General features: G+C 46.4%; 1 non-coding gene across 1 annotated transcript; it reads left to right on the top strand.

Moving 5' to 3' along the window:
- The first annotated feature begins 13,894 nt into the window (after positions 1–13,894).
- On the top strand, positions 13,895–14,002 carry LOC115838155. The gene has a single exon (XR_004033196.1). It is a non-coding gene; the product is annotated as a small nucleolar RNA U13 (small nucleolar RNA).
- The last annotated feature ends 1,292 nt before the right edge of the window (positions 14,003–15,294 follow it).

The following is a 15,294-nucleotide window of genomic DNA, read 5'->3' on the forward strand; positions in this document are numbered from 1 at the left end:
GGCACGCACCACCATGCCCAGCTAATTTTTCACATTCTTTGTTGAGATGGGTGTTTCGCCACGTTGGCCAGGCTGGTCTGGAACTCCTGACCTCGAATGATTCGCCCACCTCGGCCTCCCAAAGTGCTGGGATTACAGCTGTGAGCCACTGTGCCCAGCCATTCACTCTATTTTGGATATTCAAATCTATCCTCACTGATGTCTTTAAAATCTCAGTGTAGCCACTTGGGTATCTGTTCTGTGTGCTTTTTCCTGTTCATGAATGTCCCAGACAAATGCCAGGGTGATTAGGCTGCTCTCTGCCTCTCCACATTCTACATGGATGTGCATGCGGGTCAGAGAGGAGGAAGAAACACAATTCAGGGGATAGACCGTGTGGATATCACTTCATTTCCCCCTTTTTTACTAGGGGGAAACATGTACATGGGTTATATGTACTAGGTGTTAAAATGTACATAAAAGCAGGCAAAATTGAAAAAGAACAATTCAGCTTGACAGGCATATGTGGAAAGAAAGTGGGAGTGGTGCCGCCCTTTTATTTTGGGGACAGTGCAAATATGGACTGATTTTTTTTTTTTTTTTTTTTTTGAGACGGAGTTTCACTTTTGTTGCCCAGGCTGGAGTGCAATGGCATGATCTTGGCTCACCGCAACTTCCACCTCCCGGGTTCAAGCGATTCTCCTGCCTCAGCCTCCCGAGTAGCTGGGATTACAGGCATGTGCCACCACACCCAGCTAATTTTGTATTTTTTTTTTTTAGTAGAGACGTGGTTTCTCCATGTTAGGCTGGTCTCGAACTCCTGACCTCAGGTGATCCACTGCCTCGGCCTCCCAAAGTGCTGGGATGACAAGCGTGAACCACCGTGTCTGGCCATGGACTGATTTGCTGTAGAAGAGGTTATTTTTATTTATTTATTTTTGAGATGGAGTCTCGCTCTGTTGCCCAGGCTGGAGTGCAGTGGCGCGATCTCGGCTCACTGCAAGTTCCGCCTTCCAGGTTCACACCATTCTCCTGCCTCAGCCTCCCGAGCAGCTGGGACCAAAGGTGCCTGCCACCATGCCCGGCTAATTTTTTGTATTTTTAGTAGAGATGGGGTTTCACCGTGTTAGCCAGGATGGTCTCGATTTCCTGACCTCGTGATCTGCCCGCCTCGGCCTCCCAGAATGCTGGGATTACAGGTATGAGCCCCCGCTCTCGGCCGGTTATTTTGTTTTTAAACCCAGCTGAGCCCATTCTTTACCCTTGCGAACTGGTATCATTAGCCATTTCCCAGAGTGGGGAGTCCAGGAAGCCTCCCAAGCTTGGGACCTGGGCCTCATCCTGCTGCTCCACCCACAAGCCTCCCCATCAATCTCCATTTGGACAGTGGTGGTAGCATCCTCAGGGGACTCCCTGAAATTGACTTACAGTCTTGGCGGAAAACAGCCTTCTTCGATCAAGGAAGATTGTTCTCTGTAGATGAGTGCTCAGGGGAGTTTCTGTGCCCCATCAGCAAGGTCAGCTAAATACATCCATCCAGTGAAAGACTGAGGTGGCAGCTGAGCTTGTGCTCAGGCCTTCCGTGGAAGCAGAAGTGGCCTGTCCTGGAGAATCACGCCAAAAATACTGCATGCTTGCGGGCAGGGGCTGGGGGAGTAGCGTGAATCTAGCCTCAAAGGTGAGAAATAGTCATGGCATTGGTGTAGGGCTGTCAACTTACATTCAGGTTGAAATTCCAAAGCAAGACCCCCAAAAAGTACCTAGGTTGAAATGGCAACTGGAATTGCTCAGAATCTTACCATTCTGGTAGGTTTTATATAAAAATAGCTTTACTGAGATACAATTGTTATACGATAAATTACACGTACTTAAAGGGTATAGTTGGATAAATTTTGACATATGCATATACTCATGAAACTGTCAACACCACCAAGATAATGAACACATTCATCACTCCCAGAAGTTTCCCTGTGGCCTTTTGTAATCTGTCCCTCCTGCCTTTCCCCACCCCCATCCCACCACCACGCTGTCAGCCGTGTCCCCACGGGCTCTTTATATTTTTTTAGTAAAGACGGGGTTTCAGCATCTTGGCCGGGCTGGTCTTGAACTCCTGACCTTGTGATCCACCTGCCTTGGCCTCCCAAAGTGCTGGGATTACAAGCGTGAGCCACCGCGCCCGGTCCCCACGGGCGCGCTCGCGCTCTCTCTCTCTCTCTCTCTCTCTCTCTCTCTCTCTCTCTCTCTATATATATATATATATATATATATATCTGGGATTACAGGCGCCCACCACCACACCTGGCTAATTTTTGTATTTTTAGTAGAGACGCGGTTTCACCATGTTGGCCAGACTGGTCTCGAACTCCTGACCTCATGATCTGCCTGCCTCGGCCTCCCAAAGTGCTAGGATTACAGGAGTGAGCCCCTGCGCCCGGCCCCCCACATGCTCTTATAGGTCAGTTGGTATTTGCTAGAAGTTTGTATAAATATAACCATACAATACAGATTCTCTTACATTTTTTTTTGCTACATAACAGTTATTTTGAAATTCATCCATACTGTTGCCTGAATTTCATTGTAGGAATGTACTAGTTTACCCGTCACCTGGTGAAGGCCATTTGGGTTGTTTCCAAATTTTGACAATTTTGAGGAGAGTGGCTCTGAATATTTGTATACAAGTCTTTGTATGTACATGTTTTAATTTCTCTTGAGTTGATGGCACATCTACTCAGTGTATGTTTAACTTAGAAAAACCCACCCAGCCAGATGCGGTGGCTCACGCCTGTAATCCCAGCACTTTGGGAGGCTGAGGCGGGTGGATCACGGGTCAGGAGATCCAAGACCATCCTGGCCAACATGGGGAATGAAACCCCGTCTCTACTAAAAATACACAAAATTAGCTGGGTGTGGTGGCGGGCACCTGTAATCCCAGCTTCTTGGGAGGCTGACGCAGAAGAATTGCTTGAACCCGGGAGGCAGAGGTTGCAGTGAGCCTGGGCAACAGAGTGAGACTCCATCTCAAAAAACAAAAACAAAAACAAAAGCAAACCAAAAAAACCCCACTACCTGACTTCCAAAGTGGTTGTTATATTTTACATTACCAACAGCAGTGTATGAGAATTCCAGTTCTCTAATAGCCTCATTAATGCTTGATACAGTCAGTCTTTAAGCCATTCTAATAAATGTATGGTGGTATCTCATTGTGGGTTTAATTTGCGTTTCCCTAATGGCCAATGACTTGAACATTTTTTCATGTGCTATTTGCCATTCATCTATGTTCTTTGATGAAGTGTCTGTCCAAATCTTGTACCTTTATGAAAAATTAGGTAGTTTACTTTCTTTTTAATTTAATTAAATTAATTACTTTATTTATTTATTATTGAGTCAGAGTCTTGCTCTGTCACCCAGGCTGGAGTGCAGTAGCATGATCTCAGCTCACTGCAACCCCTGCCCCCTGGAGTTAAGCAATCCTCCCACCTCAGCCTCCTGAGTACTTGGGACCACAGGCATGCGCCACCACACCTGGCTAATTTTTTGTATTTTTTGTAGAGACTGGGTTTCACCATGTTGCCCAGGGTGGCACTGAGCTCAAATGATCCACCTGCCTTGGCCTCCCACAATGCTGGGATTACAAGTGTGAGCCACCACGCTTGGCCCTCATTCTCTAATATCCCTTTTGAAGGGCAAAAATTGTTAACTTTGTTGAAGTACAACTTATAATTTTTTTTCATTTATGGATTGTAGTTTTGGATTTCTAAGAAATCTTTGCCTTAGGATCAATATATTTTCTTTTAGAAGTTTTATAATTTTAGGTTTTACATTTAGAGTTAAGTTTTGTGTATGATGTGAGGCAGGGATCTAAATTATCAAAACAGTTTTTGTTTTTTTTTAGTTAGAGTTTGGCCATATTGCCCTGGCTGGTCTCAAACTCCTGAGCTCAGACAATCTGCCTACCTTGGCCTCCCAAAGTATTGAGATTACAGGCATGAGCCACTGTGCCAAGCCTTAAATAATTTTTTGCACGTGGATATCTAAGTATTCCAGCACCATCTGTTGAAAAGATGATCCTTTCCCTTAGCTGCCTTTGCATATCTCTTGAAAAATCAATTGATGTCCATATATATATATGGGTCTATTGCTACACTTTTATTCTGTTGTATGGATCTGTTTGTGTGTTTTTATACCACTATCGCATTGCTTTGATTACTGAAGCTTTGTAGTAAGTCTTGTCCTTTGCATTTCCATATGAATTTTAAAATCAGCTTGTCAATTTCTACAAAAAAAGCCTGCTGAAAATTTAAGTGGGATCATGTGGGATCTAGCAATATTGAGTCTTTTTTTTTTTTTTTTTTTTGAGACAGAGTCTTGCTCTGTCACCCAGGCTGGAGTACAGTGGCACAATCTGGGCTCACTGCAAACTCCACCTCCTGGGTTCAAGCCATTCTTCTGCCTCAGCCTCCTGACTAGCTGGGATTATAGGCACATGCCACCATGCCTGGCTGATTTTTATATTTTTAGTAGAGATGGGGTTTCACCATATTGGCCAGGCTGGTCTTGAACTCCTGACCTTGAGTGATCCACCCATGTCAGCCTCCTAAATTGCTAGGATTACAGGCATGAGCCACTGCGCCTGGCCATTTAGTCTTCTAATTGATGAATAAATATATTTCTTGTCTGGGCATGGTGGCTCACACCTGTAATCCCAGCTGAGGTGTGACCTGGGAGGCTGAGGCAGGAGGATCACTGGAGGCCAGGAGTTCGAGACCAGCCTAGGCAACACTGTCTCTACAAAAAAAAAATAAAAAATAAAAATAAAAAACTGAATAAAAATATATATATTTCTCCATTTATTTAGGCCTTTGATTTCTTGCAGCAATGTTCTATTAGTTTTCAGTGTATATCCTTTGTTCATCCTTTGTCAGATTTATGCCTAAGTGTTTCACGTGTTTTAATTCTATTATGTCAAATTCCAATTGTTCATTGTTTGAATGTAGGAATAGCTGTTTTTGTATCCTGATAGTGAATCCTCCACTCTTGCTAATTAGCCTTTTTGTAGATTCATCAGTTTTTCCACACAGCTGATTATGTTACCTGTGAGTAGAGATAGTTTTACCTTTTCCTTTGTTTTATGACTTCCTTACTTTTATTTATTGATTTATTTTTCAGGCCTTATTGCTCCATTGGAGCATCCAGGGCACTGTTGAATAGAAGTGGTGAGAGTGGACATCCTTGCCTTGTTCCTGACCTCAGTGGGAAAGCATTCACTCTCTCACTGTGAAGTATGATGATAGTTGTATGTTTTTCATAGATGCCCTTTTCAGGTTGAGGAAGTACCCTTCTATTCTTAGTTTACTGAGAGTTTGTTAGGAATAGATACTGGATTTTGCCAAATGCTTTTTCTATGTCTATTGAAACAATGTTTTTCTTGAGTCTATGAATAGAGTTAACTAGATTGATTGATTTGCAAATGTTAAACCAACTTTGCATTTACGGGATAAACCTCACTTGGTCATGATGTCTTATCTTTTTTACATATTGGTGTATTTAATTAGTTGAGAGCTTTTGCATCTATGTTCATGAGGAATATTGGTCAATCGTCTTCTTTTAATGTCTATCTGGTTTTCGTAACAGAGTAATACTTGCCTCATAGAATGAGGGAATGGGAAGTGGTCCCTACTTTTCAATTCTCTGGAAGAGTTTGTGTAGAATTACTATTAGGTATTTCTTCAATATTTTATGGAATTCAAGAATGAATTTTTTTTTTTGAGACGGAGTCTCGCTCTGTCACCCAGGCTGGAGTGCAGTGGCGTGATCTCGGCTCACTGCAGGCTCCGCCCCCCGGGGTTCACGCCATTCTCCTGCCTTAGCCTCCCGCGTAGCTGGGACTACAGGCGCCCGCCACCACGCCTGGCTAATTTTTTGTATTTTTAGTAGAGACAGGGTTTCACTGTGTTAGCCAGGATGGTCTCGATCTCCTGACCTCGTGATCCGCCCGCCTCGGCCTCCCAAAGTGCTGGGATTACAGGCGTGAGCCACCGCGCCCAGCAAGAATGAATTCTTACTAGCTTGGAAGAAAATTGTGTGTGGACTGAAGGGATTAGAAAGTACATCCTGTCTAGCTCAGCTCCGAAGCTGTCTCAGCCTGGCTTTGTCTTTGGGATGCTTTACAACTCTGTGACTTATAGAAAATTGATTCTTATCCATAGAAGTGCAAACTAATTGTGTCTGGTGCAACACAATTTATTTTTGCCCTGTGGATTGATCTATCTTGCATATATCGTAAAATCATTTTACATTATTGCCTGTTTGAATTTCTTTTGAATTAGTTGTAACATTTTACTGGTTCTCCATCAGTTAATGAGCTAAATGAAGTCTCTGACATGAGTACATTTTATATTTGCAGAGCAATTATAATTTTACCTTTAAAATTATCTTTTGGCTGGACGCAGTGAAATCCCGGCGGCGCCTTGGGAGACTTGAGGTGGGAGGATCACATGAGCCCAAGAATTTGAGGTTACAGTGAGCTAAGATTGCACCACTGCATTCCAGCCTGGGTGACATAGGAATGATGAAAATTCTCAGTACAGGCTTTGTTTATTCTAAGTGTTGTTAGGTTGGTTAGTTGCTAATGACACACAACGTCATTTATTGTAGATGGCAAAAATGATGATACCCAGAGAAGAGTTATTTTAGAGTTAAGATTAAAGAGAAGACTGAAAATTGTTTTCTCAGCCAGGCGTGGTGGCTCACACCTGTAATCCCAGCACTTTGGGAGGCTGAGGCGGGAGGATCACCTGAGGTCAGGAGTTCGAGACCAGCCTGGCCAACATGGTAAAACCCCGTCTCTACTAAAAATACAAAACTTAGCTGGGCGTGGTGGTGGGCGCCTGTAATCTCAGCTACTGGGGAGGCTGAGGTGGGAGAATCGCTTGAACCTGGGAGGCAGAGGTTGCAGCGAGCTGAGATTGTGCCATTGCACTCCAGCCTGGGTGACAAGAGCAAAACTGTCTCAAAAAAAAAAAAAAAAAAAAAAAAGAAAATTGTTTTCTCATTTTCAAAAAGAGGTCAATTTGGATAGATACTTTTTTATTTTTTCTTTTGAGATGGAGTCTTGCTCTGTCGCCCAGGCTGGAGTATGGTGGTGTGATCTTGGCTCACTGCAACCAACCCCCACCTCTCCCCCGGGTTCAAGCAATTCTCCTGCCTCAGCCTCCTGAGTAGCTGGGACTACAGATGCATGCTGCCACGCCCAGCTAATTTTTTGTATTTTAGTAGAGATGGGGTTTCACCATGTTGCCCAGGCTGGTCTCGGACTCCTGAGCTAAGACAATCTGCCTGCCTCAGCTTCCCAAAATACTGGGATTATAGGTGTGAGCCACCGTGCGCGGCCTATACTTTTTTTTTTTTTTTTGAGAGAGAGAGAAAGGGATTTGTTCTGTTGTCACCCAGGCTGGAGTGCAGTGGTGCAATCATGACTCAGTGCAGCCTCCGCCTCCTGGGCCCAACCTATCCTCCTACCACAACCTCCCAAGTACCTGGGATAACAGGTGCTTGCCACCACACTGGCTATTGCTTTTTTTTTTGTAGAGATAAGGTCTCCCTATGTTGTCCAGGCTGGTCTTGAATTCTTGGCCTCAAGCAATCCTCCTGCCTCAGCCTCCCAAACTATTGGGATTACAGGTGTAAGCCATCATGACCAGCCTGGATAGATACTTTCTAAGGTCCTTTCCCATTCTAACCATCCAACTCCAATCCACTGATTTCATGATGAATTTATTTTAATTTCCAGAGTTCAGTTTCATTATTTGTTTTTGTTTTTTTTTTTCCTACGGTTTTGCTCTCATTGCCCGGGGTGGAACGCAATGATGCGATCTCGGCTCACTGCAACCTCCACTTCCTGGGTTCAAGTGATTCTCCTGCATTAGCCTCCTGAGTTACAGGCATGCGCCACCATGCCCGGCTAATTTTGTGTTTTTAGTAGAGACGGAGTTTCTCCATGTTGGTCAGGCTGGTCTTGAACTCCCGATCTCAGGTGATCTGCCTACCTCGACCTCCCAAAGTGCTGGGATTACAGGCGTGAGCCACCGCACCCAGACGGCTGGTTTCATTGTTTATTAAACGAGATAGTAACATCTGGCTGGGCGCGGTGGCTCATGCCTGTAATCCCAGCACTTTGGGAAGCTAAGGTAGGTGGATTGTTTGAGCCCAGGAGTTTGAGACCAGCCTGGGCAACATGGAAAAACCCCATCTCTATAAAAAATAAAAAATAATAATTAGCCAGACATGGTGGTGTGCACCTGTAATCCCAGCTACTTGGGAAGCTGAGGTGGGAGGATCACTTGAGGCTGGGAAGTGAAGGTTGTTGCAGTGAGCTGAGATTGCACCACTACACTCCAGCCTGGGTGACAGAGCGAGACCCTATCTCAAAAAAAAAAAAAAAAAAAAAAAGGACAGGAACATCTTCTGTATACATTTCAGATAATCAAAAACATGGAAAGCAAAAATAAATGAGATGTTCCTAACTCCAATTCCCTCATTTTGGCCATAGATTAAATTTTGTCATCCATGTAATCCTCCAGGAAACCTGAATAAGCTGATTTTAATTTAAATTTTTTAACAACTGGTAATCAATTTATTAAGATAGTCAACTTAAGCATCTGCAATGATGACTTCCACCTCAACTCCTGGCTCAATACCGATGGAGTCACCTGCTTAGCAATCTCAGAAGGACGGTGCTAGTCAGTGAGTTGCTTGTGGATTCTCATCTGGAAACGATCCCATGTCTTAGAACCTTCACCAAAAGGAGTTTCTCTTATAGTGGTTCTCAAAGTCTTGACAGGCATTCCAATTGGTCCTTTCACTTCGAGATTCGTTTCCTTTGTCCCTCTGGTCAAGTGGGCACACACCTTCTCCAGGGATTTTACCTTGTGGCTCGTTAGAGTCGTTCGAATTCGGTGAATTGCCACCTCAGCTCCACGGGTGTTTTTACGGTATCTTTAAAAGCCTTGGCTCTTGCGTGGCTTCCTGACCAACTTGTTCCTGGGCAAGAGTGAACAGCGGTGAGTGAGGAGCGGGAGTGGGTGGATCCGAGTTCCTCACCACCTACGACTGCGTCCTCCTCAAAGAGTGAATTTTTTTCTTTTTGTGATGGAGTCTTGTTCTGTTGCCCAGGCTGGAGTGCAGTGGTGCCATCTCGGCTCACTGCAAGCTCTGCCTCCTGGGTTTAATTAATTATCTTGCCTCAGCCTCCCAAGTAGCTGGGATTACAGGCACATGCCACCACACCCAGCTAATTTTTGTATTTTTGTTTCGCCATGTTGGCCAGGCTGGTCTCAAACTCCTGACCTCAGGTGATCTGCCCGTCTTGGCCTCCCAAAGTGTTGGGATTACAGGCGTGAGCCACGGCGCCCGGCCTAGCCTATGTTCTTAGTAGCTGAGCATATGTATACATCCTTTGAACCTTTGTGGGACTGTTTCCTTATATTTTTTTCCCTTTTAATTTATTTATTTTTTGAGACAGAGTCTTGCTGTGTCACCCAGGCTGGAGTGCAGTGGCATGATCTCAGCTCACTGCAACCTCTGCCTCCCGGGTTCAAGCAATTCTCCTGTCTCAGCCTCCCGAGTAGCTGGGATTACAGGTGCCCACCACCACGCCTGGCTAGTTTTTTTTTGTATTTTTAGTAGAGACAGAGTTTCGCCATTATTGACCAGGCTGGTCTCCAACTCCTGGCCTCAAGTGATCCACCTGCTTTGGCCTCCCGAAGTGCTGAGACTACGGGCATGAGCCACCATACCTGGCCTGTTTCCTTATCCTTAAAATGAAATTAGGTTGGATAATATTTAAGTTCTCTTCCGATCTAAAGTTCAGAAAAAAATTTTATAACGTGAGAGAACAATAGGAAGTATATCATACATTTTCATGTCTATTAATCTATCCACCAATCTTCCATCCCTTTACTCTGTAAATATTTTCTGTGTGCAAGGCGCCGTGCAAGCTACAGAAACAATGTCCAAGATGTAGCCCTGCTTTCAAGGGTGTTATGGAAATCCTTCTCCTGCCAGGGTGTGTGGAGGTGGGGAGAGGGGAGAACTGGGGAGAATTCCTTGAAGGGGCTTTTACTAGCCAGTGCTAGAGGAAGCTGCTAATCAATCAATTAATTAGTTAACAATCAGCAAATGGCAGCCAGTGGGGAAGTGTGGCTTAGCTTCCAAATGCTAATTAGTGGACCCTTTATGGAGCCGAGACAGGGCAAATCATTGCAGGATCCCAGATGAGCTGGCACACAGACATTGCAAGGAGGGTGCGATTCTCCTTTGTACCAGCATGCTTGCCAGCTTTTATCTAGTGAGATTAATTAGAACTTTTAGAAGTGCAAGTTAGGGCCATAAAATATTAACATTCATGTCACTGGTAATCTGTGAGTGCACTGAGAGAGCCCGGAGCGATTTTAGGGTATGGTTGCTTGGACGGGGATCTGGAGGTTTAGTTTTCCACTCTTCTCCGGTGAAGGTTTCTCAGTGGCTGCTCAGTGGCTCTGGATCCTCACCACACTGACCCCTGCCGTTGAATGTCCCTTGCCTCTGTGAGTTCATGCATTCATCTCTCTCATCCCTTTCATGCTTCCCGGAAACTGTAATGTCATGTTGGCGCATTTGTCCTACACCTACATTTGGAATCCCGGCTGTGGGTCTTAGGAAAACTGCCTGGCTCAGTGTTCCAGGTTGTTCCTCCCATCGTTGACCTCTGATGCCCCATCAACAGAAACTCCCGTAACTAAATGCTCCGGGAAGGTGATGCTAATAATGGACTGGTTCATTTGCCTTACTTTTCTTTTCTTTCTTTTTTTTTTTTTCTGTCAGAATAGCTGGGATTACAGGCGTCTGCCACCACACCCAACTAATTTTTGTATTTTTAGTAGAGGCGTGGTTTCACCATGTTGGTCAGGCTGGTCTTGGACTCCTGACCTCAAATGATCCACCTGTCTCAGCCTCCCAAAGTGTTGGGACTACAGGTGTGAGCCACTGTGCCTGGCGGCCTTACATAGTTACATATTTCCCAAGTGTTCCTAGCTAGGAACTATTGCTGTTACTCAAACTCCTACAGGGAAGGTCAGGGCCTGCTTTGGACAGTTCCAGGGACAGTGACCTGTGCAAATAGTGGGTTGATGCTTCTTTCTTCTTCTTCTTTTTTTTTTTTTTTTTGAGACAAGGTCTCCCTCTGTTGCGTAGGCTGGAGTGCCGTGACGCGATCACCGCTCACTGCAGCCTCAACCTCCTGGTTCAGTTGATCCTCCCACCTCAGCCTTCTGAGTAGCTAGGACTACAGGTGCATGTTACCGCATTCGGCTGATTTTTTGTTGTAATTTTTGCGGAGATGGCGTTTTGCCATGTTGCCCGGGCTGGTCTTGAATTTCTGAGCTCAAATGATCCACCTGCCTCAGCCTCCCACAGTGCTGGGATTACCAGTGTGAGCCACTGTGGCTGGCTAGGATAATGTTTCTTCCAATCACAATTGCAATATTATGGATTTTTTTTTTTTTTTGAGGCAGAGTCTTGTGTTGCCTAGGCTGGAGTACAGTGGTGCAATCTCAGCTCACTGCACCCTCCGCCTCCTGGGTTCAAGCAATTCTCCTGCTTCAGCCTCCCGGGTAGCTGGGATTACAGGCATGCACCACCACACCCGGCTAATTTTTGTATTTTTATTTTATTTTTATTTTTATTTTTTATTTTATTTTTTTGAGACGGAGTCTTGCTCTGTCGCCCAGGCTGGAGTGCAGTGGCATGATCTCTGCTCACTGCAAGCTCCGCCTCCCAGGTTCACGCCATTCTCCTGCCTCAGCCTCCCATGTAGCTGGGACTACAGGCGCCCGCCATCACGCCCGGCTAATTTTTTGTATTTTTAGTGAGACGGGGTTTCACCATGTTAGCCAGGATGGTCTCGATCTCCTGACCTTGTGATCCGCCCGCCTCGGCCTCCTAAAGTGCTGGGATTACAGGCTTGAGCCACCGCGGCCAGCCCAATTTTTGTATTTTTAGTAGAGACGGGGTTTTGCCATGTTGGCCAGGCTCGTCTTGAACTCCTGACCTCAGGTGATCCACCCAGCTCGACCTCCCAAAGTGCTATGATTACAAGCTTGAGCCACGGCGCCTGGCTGCAGTATCATGGATTTACATGAAAAGAAATATACAGTATTAGAACTCTGGGACCTTAAGATGTGCTAGGTAAGATTTCTCAGGTACAGATGAATTGTCTCAGACACAGAACTCTCACATTGCACTGCTGGGGAGACACAGAACCCCTGAGGTACCCCCTTCCCACATGCTGTCTTCTAAGGAATGACAAGACCTGACCACAACTAGACCCAATAGGCTAACGTGACCATTTCAGCTCCATCATGTGAGTGGGCCTTTGTCACACCTGAGGTTTCCCATCACCCTCTGGGTGCCTTTCTCCAGTTAAATTTCCATGTTATGAACTCTGCGGCCCCTACCAAGAAGTGGGAATTCTTGGCTCACGCAGTGGCTCACGCCTGTAATCCCAGCACTTTGGGAGGCCGAGGTAGGAGGATCACTTGAGATCAGGAGTTCAAGACCAGCCTGGCCATCATCGTGAAACCCTGTCCTACTACAAATACAAACATTAGCTGGGCACGGTGGTGCATGCCTGTAATCCTAGCTATTTGGGAGGCTGAGGCAGGAGAATCACTTGAAACCAGGAGGCAGAGGTTGCAGTGAGCCGAGATTGTGAGCCACTGCACTCCAGCCTGGGTGACAGAGCAAGACACCTTCTGGAAAAAAAAAAAAAAGAAGTGTGAACTCAGACTCCTACAGACTCCTAGCCTCTCTGCCAGGAGACATGGACATGCTTCCCAGCTCACACCCCTCAGATGCACCTGTTTGTTAAGCTTTGGCATGACAGGGACCGGTTGACGGGACAGGCTCTGTGCACGGATCCTGCTCCACTGGTGCTGGTGGTGGTGGTGACACCTGGCTGCTGGGGGCAGCAGCGGTGGCAAGAGTGAGTCCCTGAGGGCCCATGTTGGGTTCAGCTATGCTTGCAGGAAAGTTCACGCCCCCAGGTTCAGGTCTCGGGATAGGCTGTGGCTGTGGCTGTGGCCGTGGTCCTGAGAGTTGCCGCAGGAAGCTCAGCCTCAACGCCTTTCTTCCGACCCCTCTCGAAGGGGGTAGAGCTTGTGAGTTACCTGAGGTCTTTTTTTTGTTTGTTTGTTTTTTTGAGGCGGAGTCTCGTTCTGTCGCCCAGGCTGGAGTGCAGTGGCGCGATCTCGGCTCACTGCAAGCTCCGTCTCCCGGGTTCACATCATTCTCCTGCCTCAGCCTCCCAAGTAGCTGGGACTACAGGCGCCCGCCATCACGCCTGGCTAATTTTTTGTACGTTTAATAGAGACGGGGTTTCACCATGTTAGCCAGGATGGTCTCGATCTCCTGACCTCGTGATCCACCCGCCTCAGCCTCCCAAAGTGCTGGGATTACAGGCGTGAGCCACCGCGCCCGGCCAACCTGAGGTCTTTAGCAAATCTTTTGTGTGTCTGTCTTTTTCTGCTTAAATTAGCCGTGGTGAATTCTGTTCTGAGTTTTGTTTTTGGTAACTAAAAATCCTGACCCTTACACATTGGTACCAGGAGTGGTCCCAAGCAACAGACCTTCAGGAAAAGCGGGATCTGAAGTTTATTATCTGAAATGAGTGGGTCTGAACACAGAGAGAATGCATTTCGTGTAGAAGGGTGGGCACCAGGGGCAAAACTGTTACTTCAGTGAGGGCTTTGTCGTGACCTGGACTGTCACATCCATTGAAGGCAAGGCTTTGTGGGGAATGAAAGGGGACAGCCATGGAATGTGATGGAAACAAGAAGGTTAAACTTGGCGGGTTGTTTGGCTGCTTTTAAATACACTGGAGGCCCCTCTGTAGTTCCCGAGCATGATGATTGGGTGTTCACGTGCATGTGTGGGATGTGCCACCCTCTGAACCTTGTTACGATGTTGGCACATTACCCTGGACCTGACCTTGGAAAAATAAATAAATAAATAAATACACTGGATGCCAGGTGTGGTGGCTCACACCTGTAATTCCAGCACTTTGGGAGGCCAAGGCAGGCAGATCACTTGAAGTCAGGAGTTTGAGACCAGCCTGGCCAACATGGTGAAACCCCGTCTCTACTAAAAATATAAAAATTAGCCAGATGTGGTGGCAGGTGCCTGGAATCCCAGCTACTCAGGTGGCTGGGGCAGGAGAATCACTTGAACCCAGGAGGCAGAAGTTGCAGTGAGCCAAGATCAGACCACCGTACTCCAGGGTGACATAGTGAGACTCTGTCTCAGAAAAAAAAAAAAAAAAAAAAAAATTGGCCAGGCGTGTTGACTCACACCTGTAATCCCAGCACTTCGGGAAGCTGAGGCAGGTGGATCACCTGAGGTCAGGAGCTCGAGACCAGCCTGCCCAAAGTGGTGAAACCCCGTCTCTACTAAAAATACAAAATTAGCCAGGTGTGGTGGCAGGTGCCTGTAATCCCAGCTACTAGGGAAGCTGAAGCAGGAGAATCACTTGAACCCAGGAGGTGGAGGTTGCAGTGAGCCAAGATTGTGCCATTGCACTCCAGCCTGGGTGACAAGAGCAAAACTCCGTCTCAAAAAAAAAAAAAAAAATACACTGGAGAGAATAAGTCTTAAGTTTTGGCTTAAGATGCTTTCAAAGAACTGGGGAATTTCTGACTCTTCTGAATGGGAATCTCCAACAATGGTAGCGTGGGGCTGCTGGTCTGTGCAGCTTTGGCTGCTGGGTACTGTTTACAATCTGTGACAGGCTGCGCACTATTTCGTGAACAGTAGGACTGCCATCAGGAAGACGCCACAGGGTCCTGTGGCTTGGATGGGACCATGGAGAGATCTGGATGACCTGGAGCTTGCTGTATCCCCAACCCACAGAGTGCCCCTTCCAGCAGAAGCTGCTCCCCTTCTGCCTGATGGAGCTTGAAGACCCCATAATAGGCTCACAAGACTGTCACATGCGAGAAGGAGCCAGCTATCCTCATGCTAAACTCTCACCCACCTCCTGCCTCCAAGCCAGTGAGTGGATTCCAGGCTGTCTCTCACTGAGCTGGTGGTTATTACTTGCCCCCAGAGCCTAACTAATAGATTGCTGCTTTAGGCTCCTGTTGTAACAGGGAGTTCTGCTATCAAAATAGAACAAAATAAAACTGGCTGGGTGCGGTGGCTCACGCCTGTAATCCCAGCACTTTGGGGGGCCCAGGCCGGTGGATCACTTGAGGTCAGGATTTCGAGATCATCTTGGCCAACATG

Source organism: Nomascus leucogenys, chromosome 13 (assembly GCF_006542625.1).
Source record: "Nomascus leucogenys isolate Asia chromosome 13, Asia_NLE_v1, whole genome shotgun sequence".
NCBI classification, from domain to species: Eukaryota; Metazoa; Chordata; class Mammalia; order Primates; family Hylobatidae; genus Nomascus; species Nomascus leucogenys.